The sequence below is a fragment of the Hyperolius riggenbachi genome, chromosome 9 (genome assembly GCF_040937935.1).
Source record: "Hyperolius riggenbachi isolate aHypRig1 chromosome 9, aHypRig1.pri, whole genome shotgun sequence".
In the NCBI taxonomy this organism is placed as follows: domain Eukaryota; kingdom Metazoa; phylum Chordata; class Amphibia; order Anura; family Hyperoliidae; genus Hyperolius; species Hyperolius riggenbachi.
Genome location: NC_090654.1, coordinates 24,815,534 through 24,827,470, shown reverse-complemented (window position 1 = coordinate 24,827,470; position 11,937 = coordinate 24,815,534). Strand labels below are relative to the sequence as shown.

Here is an 11,937-nt window from a genome sequence, read left to right as displayed (position 1 = left end):
TAAACACATGAGGTAACTTCAAATGAACATTACATAGTTACCTTGCCATCAGTTCCTCTCAGAAGCTCACTATTTTCTTCTGACAATAATCCCTTCCAGTTCTGACAACATTTTGTCAGATCTGAAATATATCAGTTGCTGTCAGTAAAATATCAGTTGCTGTCAGTTATAGCTGAGAGGAAAACTGATGCATCAGGTAATGTCCATGTTTCCCTATGGCTCAAGTGGGAGTGATGTTACAGTTTAACTGTGTGGTGACCAGAAAGCTGTTATGGGTAATGGCCATTTTCAAAATGGAGGACGGAAAATTTCCTTGATCACAGTGAACAAACAGGACGCGGGACAGGAGAGGAGAAAGACACTGAGGAGTAGAATACATGGAAGGTAAGTATGACTTATTTTGACTTTTCATTTTCAGTTCAAGTTTTCTTTAAGATAATAAGCTTCAGAAAACAGAGCTCTCTGCAACTTTGCAAGTCGTGGAGCTCAATGGCTCTTTTGCATAGATATCAATTGGAGTTTCTTAACTCTTCCTGTACTGGGAAACAATATTAGACTTATGTCTCTGCTCCTAATGTTTTATTTCTTAGCTGTACTACACATACAAATCATTTTCGCTTTAGTGTCTCTTTAAGGTGCTCATTAACGGTATACTTTTTCACTAAATGCGATCTTTTGATGCAATTTGAACAATCGTAACTGTAAGAACCTATACGCTGGTTGCTATTGGCAACAGCACAACACACCTTTTACTCCGGCACCAGCAACTCATTAGAGTTGCAGCTCACAGCGACAGCATACAGGAGATACAGCGGAGACAGCCACCTTCACCTTTCAAGGGGTTTATTCAGCAATCAGGCATCTTGTGTTACATGTCGATTTCTTCAGAGTATAAACAGTCTTTCCTATGTCCTGTGTACATCACATATATTTACAGCATACAGACAGGAAGCTAGTATTCTAACTAGGAAGCGTAGAGAGCAGGATACCATGCAGAAGACAAAGTAAAGTCTCTGCCATCCCGTCTATACTTTTATGTGAACATCAAAGAGTTAAATTCTGACATCACCCGAGCCATACCCCCAAGCCTACAATTGGCGGGCATGGGCATGTGACCCACCTCATCATCTAGTGCGCCAGTGCTTTATGCCCTAGATGCACGGAATGCAATGTTTTCCAAAATATCTGCTCTGTTTACCTGTTCGTAGTCTGAATGTCGGGACATTTAGACCTGATAATAACCCATTATGTGCCCTTCTAGAATCTAGAGTAGAGTTGGGCCGAACCTCCGATTTTAGGTTCGCGAACCGGGTTCGCGAACTTTCGCGGAAGGTTCGGTTCGCGTTAAAGTTCGCGAACCGCAATAGACTTCAATGGGGATGCGAACTTTGAAAAAAAAAAAAAATTATGCTGGCCACAAAAGTGATGGAAAAGATGTTTCAAGGGGTCTAACACCTGGAGGGGGGCATGGCGGAGTGGGATAGATGCCAAAAGTCCCCGGGAAAAATCTGGATTTGACGCAAAGCAGCGTTTTAAGGGCAGAAATCACATTGAATGCTAAATGACAGGCCTAAAGTGCTTTAAAACATCTTGCATGTGTATACATCAATCAGGTAGTGTAATTAAGGTACTGCTTCACACTGACACACCAAACTGTTCACTGAACAGAACAGGTATGCAGTGGCGGGTTCACTGAACAGGTATGCAGTGGCAGGATCAATGAACAGGTATGCAGTGGCAGGATCACTGAACAGGTACGCAGTGGCAGGATCACTGAACAGGTATGCAGTGGCAGGATCAATGAACAGGTATGCACTGGCAGGATCACTGAACAGGTATGCAGTGGCAGGATCAATGAACAGGTATGCACTGGCAGGATCACTGAACAGGTATGCAGTGGCAGGATCAATGAACAGGTATGCACTGGCAGGATCACTGAACAGGTATGCAGTGGCAGGATCAATGAACAGGTATGCACTGGCAGGATCACTGAACAGGTATGCAGTGGCAGGATCAATGAACAGGTATGCAGTGGCAGGATCACTGAACAGGTATGCAGTGGCAGGATCACAGTACAGGTATGCAGTGGGCTAAGGGCTCACTGAACAGAACAGGTATGCAGCCAGGAAGAAGTTAAGCCTAACTAATCTTTCCCTATGAGAGACTGCAGCAGCTCGCCCTACTCTCACTAATGCAGGCACACGAGTGGCCATAACGGCCGCCGCTGCCTGCCTTATATAAGGGGGGGTGGGGCTCCAGGGGCTAGTGTAGCCTAATTGGCTACACTGGGCCTGCTGACTGTGATGTAGAGGGTCAAAGTTGACCCTCAGGTGCATTATGGGGCGAACCGATTTTTTGCGAACTTTTGCCGCAAAACGTTCGCGTGCGACACCCGCACGCGAACCACCTAAGTTCGCGCGAACCACGTTCGCCGGCGAACCGTTCGGCCCAAGAGGAACATGCTTCTTGTAAATTACTTCATAATTTCTCTCCGAGAAACCATGCTTCGAGACCCTGCATCTCAAGTCTTTCCTAGACTTTAGCACCTGAGGCCTAGAATTCAAGTATACTTACATTCTAACAGTAACTATTTGGAAGGCAATTATTGAATGTTTACATTACATTTACTGAATGATTCTTACTTCAAATGTGAGCATAAAATCCAGCTTTGAGATCGACTTTATCCTATTTAGGATTCGACGAAAGAATCATTCCTTATCGATTGCCTTCTTAAACTGCAAATTTTCTATAAAATTTGATCGTAAAAATCGCATCGAAAGATCGTATTTGGTGAAAAAAATCGTGCCATTTAAACTTCACTTTTTATTTAAGCAGCAGGGACAGCCATACTATCCCAGGAAAAAAACAACACATACTGTACATAAGTAGATAAATACTTGTTCACACTGCGCGCGTTTCCAGCCGCGTTTTGGAAACGCGTGCGGGAGGCCGACACGCACGACATCAGACAGTGCATAGAGTGCACTGTCTGATGTTCACACTGCATGCGTTCCAGACCTGTGCGGTCCGGGAACGCATGCTGCACGCATTTTTTGTAAAAACGCGTGGCTGTCCCATTCACTTTTCAGTAATGGGATCAGCCGCTCAACGCACACAAACGCGGATGGCGTGGGTTCGCATGCGTTGCGTTCTGCACGCATGGCCATCCGCGTTTGTGATGTGAACGAGGCCTTACATAACACATGTATTGTACTGTCCACTGTTTGATTTCAGTGAATTTTACATAGTAGTATATAAAATGGTGTTTGCATTGCCAGACCTCCTCCCCACTGAGCTCTGTACTAAAAACTGCATTGTCATAATCAGCTTGCTTTGTAAACACAGGTGAGCACAGCATAGATCGTATTTCAGCAGCTTCTGCAGATGAGTGCGGTGTATTTCCCTTCTCAGCATCCTGTGAGGAGGATCTACTAAATATTGATTTCATTTCTTTTTTGTGGTGCCCAAATTTATGCACCTGACTAATTTTATTATATATATAAAATCGTGTGTGTGTGTGTGTGTGTGTGTGTGTGCGTGCGTGCGTGTGTGTGTGTGTGCCGCGATCACTCGAAAACGGCTTGACCGATTTGAACGAAACTTGGTATACAGATCCCTTACTACCTGGGATGATATGTTCTGGGGGTCTCGCATCCCCCCTGCACACCTGGGCGGAGCTACAAACAGCAAATCAGATTTCACCCATTCAAGTCAATGGAAAAAATGTAAAAGGCTGCCATTCTCACAGTAATTGAGCCAGAGTCCCCACACTTGGCACAGTTGGTCACTCGGTGACCGAGGTTACAAATCCAGGTAAAGTGGGCGGAGCATAAAACAGCCAATCAAATTTCAGCCATTCATTTTAAATGGGAAAATGTAAACTGCAGCCATTCTTAGACTCTTAATGGCAGGGCTCTCAAACTTGGCACAATTGGTCAATGGGTGAATGAAATTAAAGGAATACTTAAGTCAAAAAAAAAAAATGACATTTACTCACCTGGGGCATCCCTCAGCACCCCGAAGCTGGATGGTGCCCTCGCAGCCCCGCTCCGATCGCCCTGTCCCCGCCGGCGGCTACTTCCGGTTCGGCGACAGCCGCCGACAGGCTGGGAACGCGGCTGATTTTCCGCGTTCCCAGCCGCTGCTATCACCCTCTATGCTGCTATAGCGTATAGCAGCATAGAGGGTGATAGCAGCGGCTGGGAACGCGGAAAATCAGCCGCGTTCCCAGCCTGTCGGCGGCTGTCGCCGAACCGGAAGTAGCCGCCGGCGGGGACAGGGCGATCGGAGCGGGGCTGCGAGGGCACCATCCAGCTTCGGGGTGCTGAGGGATGCCCCAGGTGAGTAAATGTCATTTTTTTTTTTGACTTAAGTATTCCTTTAAGATTCAAGAAAGTGGGTGGAGCCTACAAATCTAAATTCACCTATTGATTTTCAAGGGGAATATTTAAACTGCTGCCATTCTTATACTGTTAATGGCAGAGGCTTTAAACTTGCTACAGTCGGTCATTGGGTGACTGGGGTTCAAATTCACTAAAGGGGCGGGGCCACGAACTGCCAATCAGATTTCCTTGGTGGATAAACTGCTTCCATTCACACATTTTTGATGCCAGGAACCTGAAAGCTCATACACTTGGCCATTGAGTGACTGTGTGTCAAGGTTACAAAAAGTGGGTGGAGCCAAAAACAAATTTCCTTGGGAAAATATAAACTGCAGCCATTCTTACACCGTTAATGGCAGGGTTCTCAAACGTTGCACAGTTAGTCACTGGGTGAATGAGATTAAGATTTTGGAAGGTGGGTGGAGCCTACAACAGCCAATAAAAATTCACCTTTTGATTTTCAAAGGGAATATTTAGGCTGCTACCATTCTCTTACACTGTTAATAGCAGATGCCTCAAACCTGGTACAATTGGTCACTGGATGACTAGGGTTCAAATTCAGAAAGGGGGCGGAGCCACAAATAGCCAGATTTGTTTATTTTTCAATGGGAATATACAAAGTATTGATACCAAGGACCCCAAAGCTGATAAACTGATAATTAAGTGACTGTATGTCAAGGTTAGAAAAAGTGGGCGGTGCCAACAATTTTTAACATGGCAGGGTTCCCAAACTTTACACAATTGGCCACTGGGTGACTGGGATGAATATTCAGAAATGTGGGTGGAGCCTACAACAGCCAATCAAAATGTACCTATTGATTTTCAAGGGGAATATTCACATTGCTACCATTCTTACACTGTTAATGGCAGAGGCCTCACACTTGATACAGTCAGTCATTGGGTGACTGGAGTCCAAATTCACTAAAGGGGGTGGAGCCACAAACAGCCAATCAGATTTGTTAGATTGATTTCAGCCATCCTGTTATTGGCAGGGTTCTCAAACTGGGTGGGTAGGTGACACAGTTGGTCACTGGATGACTGAGACTAATATTCAGGAATATGGTGGAGCCAACAGCAGCCAATCAAAATTCACCTTTTGATATTCAAGGGGAATATTTACATTGCTGCCATTCATACACTCTTAATGGCAGAGGCCTTAAATCTGCTACAGTCAGTCACTGGGAGACTGGGATTTAAATTCTGAAGGGAGCGGGCCAAAAACAGCCAATCAGATTTGTTTAATTTCAATGGTAAAATGCAACTTATTGATGCCAAGGACCCCAAAGCTCATAAACTTGGTCATTAAGTGACTGTATGTTAAGGTTAGATATAGTGCAGAGCCAAAAACCACTAACTTTTTACATCGGAAAATATAAACTGCAGCTTTTCTTACACTGTTAATGGCAGGGTTCTCAAACTTTGCACAGTTGGTCACTGGGTGACTAGGATTAATATTCGGAAAAGTAGGTGGAGCCTACAAGAGCCAATCAAAATTCACCTATTGATTTTCAAGGGGAATATTGAAACTGCAGTCATTCTTACACTATGGCAGAGGCCTCAAACCTGCTACAGTCGGTCGTTAAGTGTCTGGGGTTCAAATTCAGTAAAGGGGTGGAGCCACAAACAGCCAGATTTCTTTGCTGGATAAACTGCTTCCAGTCACACAATTTTGATGCCAGGAACCCAAAAGCTCACAAACTTGATCATTGAGTGACTGTGTGTCAAGGTTACAAAAAGTGGGTGGAGTTAAAAACAGATTTTTCTGGGAAATTGTAAACTGCAGCCTTTCTTCACTGTTAATGGCAGGGTTCTCAAACTTAGCATAGCTGGTTACTGGGTGACTGGGATTAATATTCAGAAAAGTGGGTGGAGCCTAATAATGCCAATCAAAAATCACATTTCGCTTTTCAAGGAGAATATTAAAATTGCTGTCATTCTTGCACTGTTTATGGCAAAAGCCTCAAACCTGGTACAGTTGGTAATTGGGTCACTGGGGTTCAAATTCAGAAAAGGAGACAGAGCCACAAACAGTGAATCAGATTTGTTTCATTTCATGGGAAAATACAAATTATTAATGCCAAGGACCCGAAAGCTCACAAACTTGGTCATTGAGTGACTGTACGTCCAGGTTACAAACAGTGGGCGGAGCCAAAAACAAATTTCACTGGGAAAATGTAAACTGCAGCCATTCTTACACTGTTCATGGCAGGGTTCCCAAACTTTGCCCAGATTAATATTCAGGGAGGTGGGTGGAGCCTATAATAGCCAAATTCACCTGTTGATTTTCAAATTGCTGCCGTTTTTACACTGTTAATAGCAGAGGCCTCAACCCTGCTACAGTTGGTCATTGGGTGACTGGGGTTCAAATGCTGGAGAGGGGGTGAAGCCCTAAACAGCCAATCTGATTTGTTTCATTTCTATTGGAATATACAAATTATTAAAGCCAAGGCTCACAAACTTGGTAATTGAGTGTTTGGGTTAGAAAGTGGGCGGAGCCAACACCAGTGAAATGCATACACAGGCAATGCCGGGTCATCAGTGGGTGGAGACAAATACAAATTTCACTGGGAAAATATAAACTGCAGTCATTCTTACACCGTTAATGGCAGGGTTCTTAAACTTTGCACAGTTGGTCACTGGGTGACTGGGATTAATATTCAGAAAAGTGGGTGGAGCCTACAAAAGTGAATCAAATTTCACCTATTGCTTTTCAAGGGGAATATTTAATTGCTGCTATTCTTGCAAAGCTCACAAACTTGGTCACTGAGTAATTGTGTGTTAGATTTAGAAAAAGTATGCGCAGCCAACACCAGCCAAATACATATCCGGGCAATGCCGGGCAATCAGCTAGTATGATATATTTAACTGACATGTTTTATCGTAACAACAAATGATTTATACAGGAAAATCATGACGATTAACAAGGTTACCCAGACTTTCTCATCCCACTGTACTTGGCTAGCTTGCTAGCATGCTTTAATCCTTACTTGCAAGCAAGCTGCTCCTCTGTGGACAGATCGCAGGCAAATCATTCCAGACCCCAGCCTGTGTCTCATGACTCTATAAGCTAGGGGAGGGGGAAGAGACAGGTGGGAGAGAAACACTAAGCATTGCTGGAGACTTGATTTTGTATTTTATAGACATTACATTTTGAATCAGAAATATTATCCTGATTCAAAATTTCCTGTAAGTAAAATACAAGCTCTGGTTTATTGGCTAATTTAACCACTTCTGTGCCAGGGGGTGGTTTGCCTGATCGGTGCTGCGTGGACTCTCCAGCCCGCAGCACCGATCAGATAGCAGCCAGGGCGATCGGACTACCCCCCTTCTTTCCCCACTAGGGGGATGTCCTGCTGGGGGGGTCTGATCGCCGCCGGCTGTTTGCGCTTGCGGGGGGGGGGGGGGGGTCTTCAAAGCCCCCCTCCGCAGCGCTTCCTGGCCTCCTTCTCCTTCCCTCCCTCTCCTTCCCCCTGTGAGCGGCGCAGGATGGAATTCCATCCTGCGCCGGATAGGACAGGCTTCAGCCTATCAGGTGCCGGCGATCCCCGGCCAATCAGAGGCCGGGGATCACCGATCTCCACTACGGCGCTGCTGCGCAGCAGCGCCGTATACATGTAAACAGCGGGGAAGATCTTCCCCGTGTGTTTACATTTACCCTGCGAGCCGCGATCGGCGGCTCGCAGGGTGTTCACTGAGACACCCTCCGTGAACTGACATGGAACGGCCGCTCGAAAGAGCGGCCGTTTCCATGGTATACACTTCAGGGTTCAGGGGCGTACTTAAGCGTACGCAGAATCCTGAAGTGGTTAAAAGAACCAAAAGTAAGCTTTCAGCTTGTAAGACTTCTTCAGACTCTATTACGGTTGACTGACAATGTAAGAACAAGCAATCAGAAGGCGGTATAGAGATTGTTTTTTTTTTTTGCAAATATACAGTAAATGTCACCCAGATACATTCATTACAAGGGATCTTGGAAGGATTGTAAGGTATTTATGGCAAATAGATCAGACCCTTGGTTTATTTAAAGCTTACATAGACTCAGGCTGACATGGAGAGTTTTATACAGACCCTACCCTGTTCGCTGTTAAAACCAGGGATCAGTTAATGGTTTGTCACTGAGCACTCCGAGGGGCACAATGATTCCCTGGGGGGGGGGGAGGGGGGGGGGGGTTACAGTGCCCTAGCGAGCTCCTGTGTAGCGATGAAGTCAACTTTCTAAACAACACTGATTGCAGTGTATCAGGATGCAAAGATGCAGAAAATAATAAAACAAGAGGGTAAACATCTGTGATAGGTAAGATCGATATAACGCCATCTTAAAAAAATTAACCGGGGGCGTGGCTAAGATGGCCGACTGAACAGACGCTTTTCACAGAGCTCTGCTGCCCAGCATCTCCCACACGGATATTCCACGGATTCTGGAGCGGTCTTTTATAGTCATAACTATTCCTATTACCCCCTGCAGTAGAGGAGGCCAATCTGGAGTCGTGGTGCGTACCTCCCCGGGAGGCAACTCAGCTAGATAGCCTTCCATCGGTCTCCACGTGGGACTCCTGTGCCGGCCCGGAGAGAACACCCAAAACCCAGCACCGGGCCTCCCCATATCCTGAGATGCCGCCTAAAGCAAATAAAAGCAATAAGGAAAAGGAGGACGGTGGAGAACATGCTGACCAACCCTCCGCAACACCACTACAGCAGAAACTAACTCATCGTGGTAGACAGCACAAAGATGGAGGCAGCCAGGAGGAAAGCGTGGAGGAGGGAGCGGACTTGCCATCTTCTGCTGAACTCCTGGAGGCAATCCGCACTTGCCAAACTACCCTGACGGTTAAAATCGACCAATTGGACACTAGCCTTAGCCTGTTAAGAGGCGACATGGGGAAGCTAAGGGAAAGAACGAAAGAGGTGGAGCGGCGCACGTCGGCCCTTGAAGATACAGTGCAGGCCCACAGAGTAGCAATCCCTGGCATGCAACTACGTCTTACCCACTTGGAGGAGAAGTCGGTGGACGCGGAAAACCGTAACTGCCGCAATAACCTGCGTATCATAGGGCTGCCGGAGGGAATCAAGGGAAGCAATGCAGTCACCTTCATGGAAGATCTTTTCCGAGAGCTGCTCCCAGATGACACATTTTCAAATCACTTCGTGATAGAACGTGCTCATCGAGTACCAACAAAAAAGGGACCCCCAGGCTCACTCCCTCGACCCATTATACTGAAGCTGCTCAACTTCAGGGATCGTGACGCCATATTAACAGCAGCAAGGAAATCTGGAGAGCTTCGCTACAACAACTCCAAGGTCATGATCTTTCTAGATTACACAATAGAGACTCAGCGCCAGAGGCAGTCTTTCCAGAATGCCAAGAATAAGCTTAAGGAAAAAGGCATCACCTATTCCATGCAATTCCCTGCTAAACTCCGGGTTGTGGACGGAGAAACTGTTCAATTTTTTGACAAACCTGCTGATGTGTTTAAGTGGCTGGACACCTTACCGGCCAAGTGAGTGAGTACACACATATAACTGGCTATGACTTTCAACTGTTTCACTTATGCTAATATTTGGGGTTGAATGTGCTTTGTTGCTGGAGGGAATGGAATAGAGTCCGATATGGTGCTTTAACTGTAACACTGGATGCAGTTCGAGTACAGGGGAGACACACATGGAAGAACTTAAAGATGGCCGCGGGTCTCTTATGAGCGGGCTGCTATCACTCATTCTGTTGTTCTTGCTGCTTAGACTTCCCGCTCTCCTTCTCCCGCCCTTGGAATTGGGCCAACTCCATAACAGTATGAGTGCTGGCCTGTGTGGGTGTGCACTGATAGACCCGCTGAACTTTTAACCACTTCCCGACCGCCGTATGTACAATTGGCGGCCGTGAAGTGCACCCCACAAGGACCGCCGTATTGACAAATGGCGGCGGTCCTTGTAGGGGCATGGGCGGAGCGATCGCGTCATCCGTGACGCGATCCTCCGCCTGGCGCCGCTCACCCGCCGCAACATCCCGCCGGCCATACGGAAGCGCCGGCGGGATGTCAACCCGACGATCGCCGCATACAAAGTGTATAATACACTTTGTAATGTTTACAAAGTGTATTATACAGGCTGCCTCCTGCCCTGGTGGTCCCAGTGTCCGAGGGACCACCAGGGCAGGCTGCAGCCACCCTAGTCTGCACCAAGCACACTGATTTTTTACCCCCCCTGCCTCAGATCGCCCACAGCACCCATCAGACCCCCCCCCTGCCCACCCCCTAGACCCCTGTTTGCACCCAATCACCCCCCTAATCACCCATCAATCACTCCCTGTCACTATCTGTCAACGCTATTTTTTTTTTATCCCCCCCCCTGCTCCCTGCCCCCTCCTGATCACCCCCCACCCCTCAGATTCTCCCCAGACCCCCCCCCCCCCCAGACCCCCCCCCACTGTTTACTGTATGCATCTATCCCCCTGATCACCTGTCAATCACCTGTCAATCACCTGTCAATCACCCATCAATCACCCCCTGTCACTGCCACCCATCAATCAGCCCCTAACCTGCCCCTTGCGGGCAATCTGATCACCCCCCCACACCAATAGATCGCCCGCAGATCCGACATCAGATCACCTCCCAAATCCATTGTTTACATCTATTCTCTCCTCTAAACACCCACTAATTACCCATCAATCACCCATCAATCACCCCCTATCACCACCTGTCACTTTTACCTATCAGATCAGACCCTAATCTGCCCCTTGCGGGCACCCAATCACCCGCCCACACGCTCAGATTGCCCTCTGACCCCCCCTTATCAATTCACCAGTGCATTAATTACATCTGTTCTTCCCTGTAATAACCCACTGATCACCTGTCAATCACCTGCCAATCACCTATCACCCATCAATCACCCCCTGTCACCCCCTGTCACTGCCACCCATCAATCAGCCCCTAACCTGCCCCTTGCGGGCAATCTGATCACCCACCCACACCATTAGATCGCCCGCAAACCCGCCGTCAGATTACCTCCCAAATGTATCGTTTACATCTGTTATCTTCTCTAAACACCCACTAATTACCCATCAATCACCCATCAATCACCCCCTATCACCACCTGTCACTGTAACCTATCAGATCAGACCCTAATCTGCCCCTTGCGGGCACCCAATCACCCGCCCACACGCTCAGATTGCCCTCAGACCCCCCCCCCCTTATCAATTCGCCAGTGCATTAATTACATCTGTCCTTCCCTGTAATAACCCACTGATCACCTGTCAATAACCTGCCAATCACCTATCACCCATCAATCACCCCCTGTCACTGCCACCCAACAATCAGCCCCTAACCTGCCCCTTGCGGGCAATCTGATCACCCACCCACACAAATAGATCGCCCGCAGATCCGACATCAGATCACCACCCAAGCGCAGCGTTTACATCTATTCTCTCCTCTAAACACCCACTAATTACCCATCAATCACCCCCTATCACCACCTGTCACTGTTACCCATCAGATCAGACCCTAATCTGCCCCTTGCGGGCTCCCAATCACCCGCCTACACGCTCAGATTGCCCTCAGACCTC

The 11,937-nt window shown here is 47.3% G+C and overlaps 1 protein-coding gene across 1 annotated transcript in view; it reads right to left on the bottom strand.

The window, feature by feature from the left end:
- Nucleotides 1-79, bottom strand: part of LOC137532046 (Fc receptor-like protein 5) — a 238,957-nt gene extending 238,878 nt beyond the window's left edge. The window contains exon 1 of the mRNA XM_068252154.1: nt 42-79. The gene's annotated coding sequence lies outside the window, so the exon portion shown is untranslated. The remainder of the gene's footprint in view (nt 1-41) is intronic.
- Nucleotides 80-11,937: the final 11,858 nt, after the last annotated feature.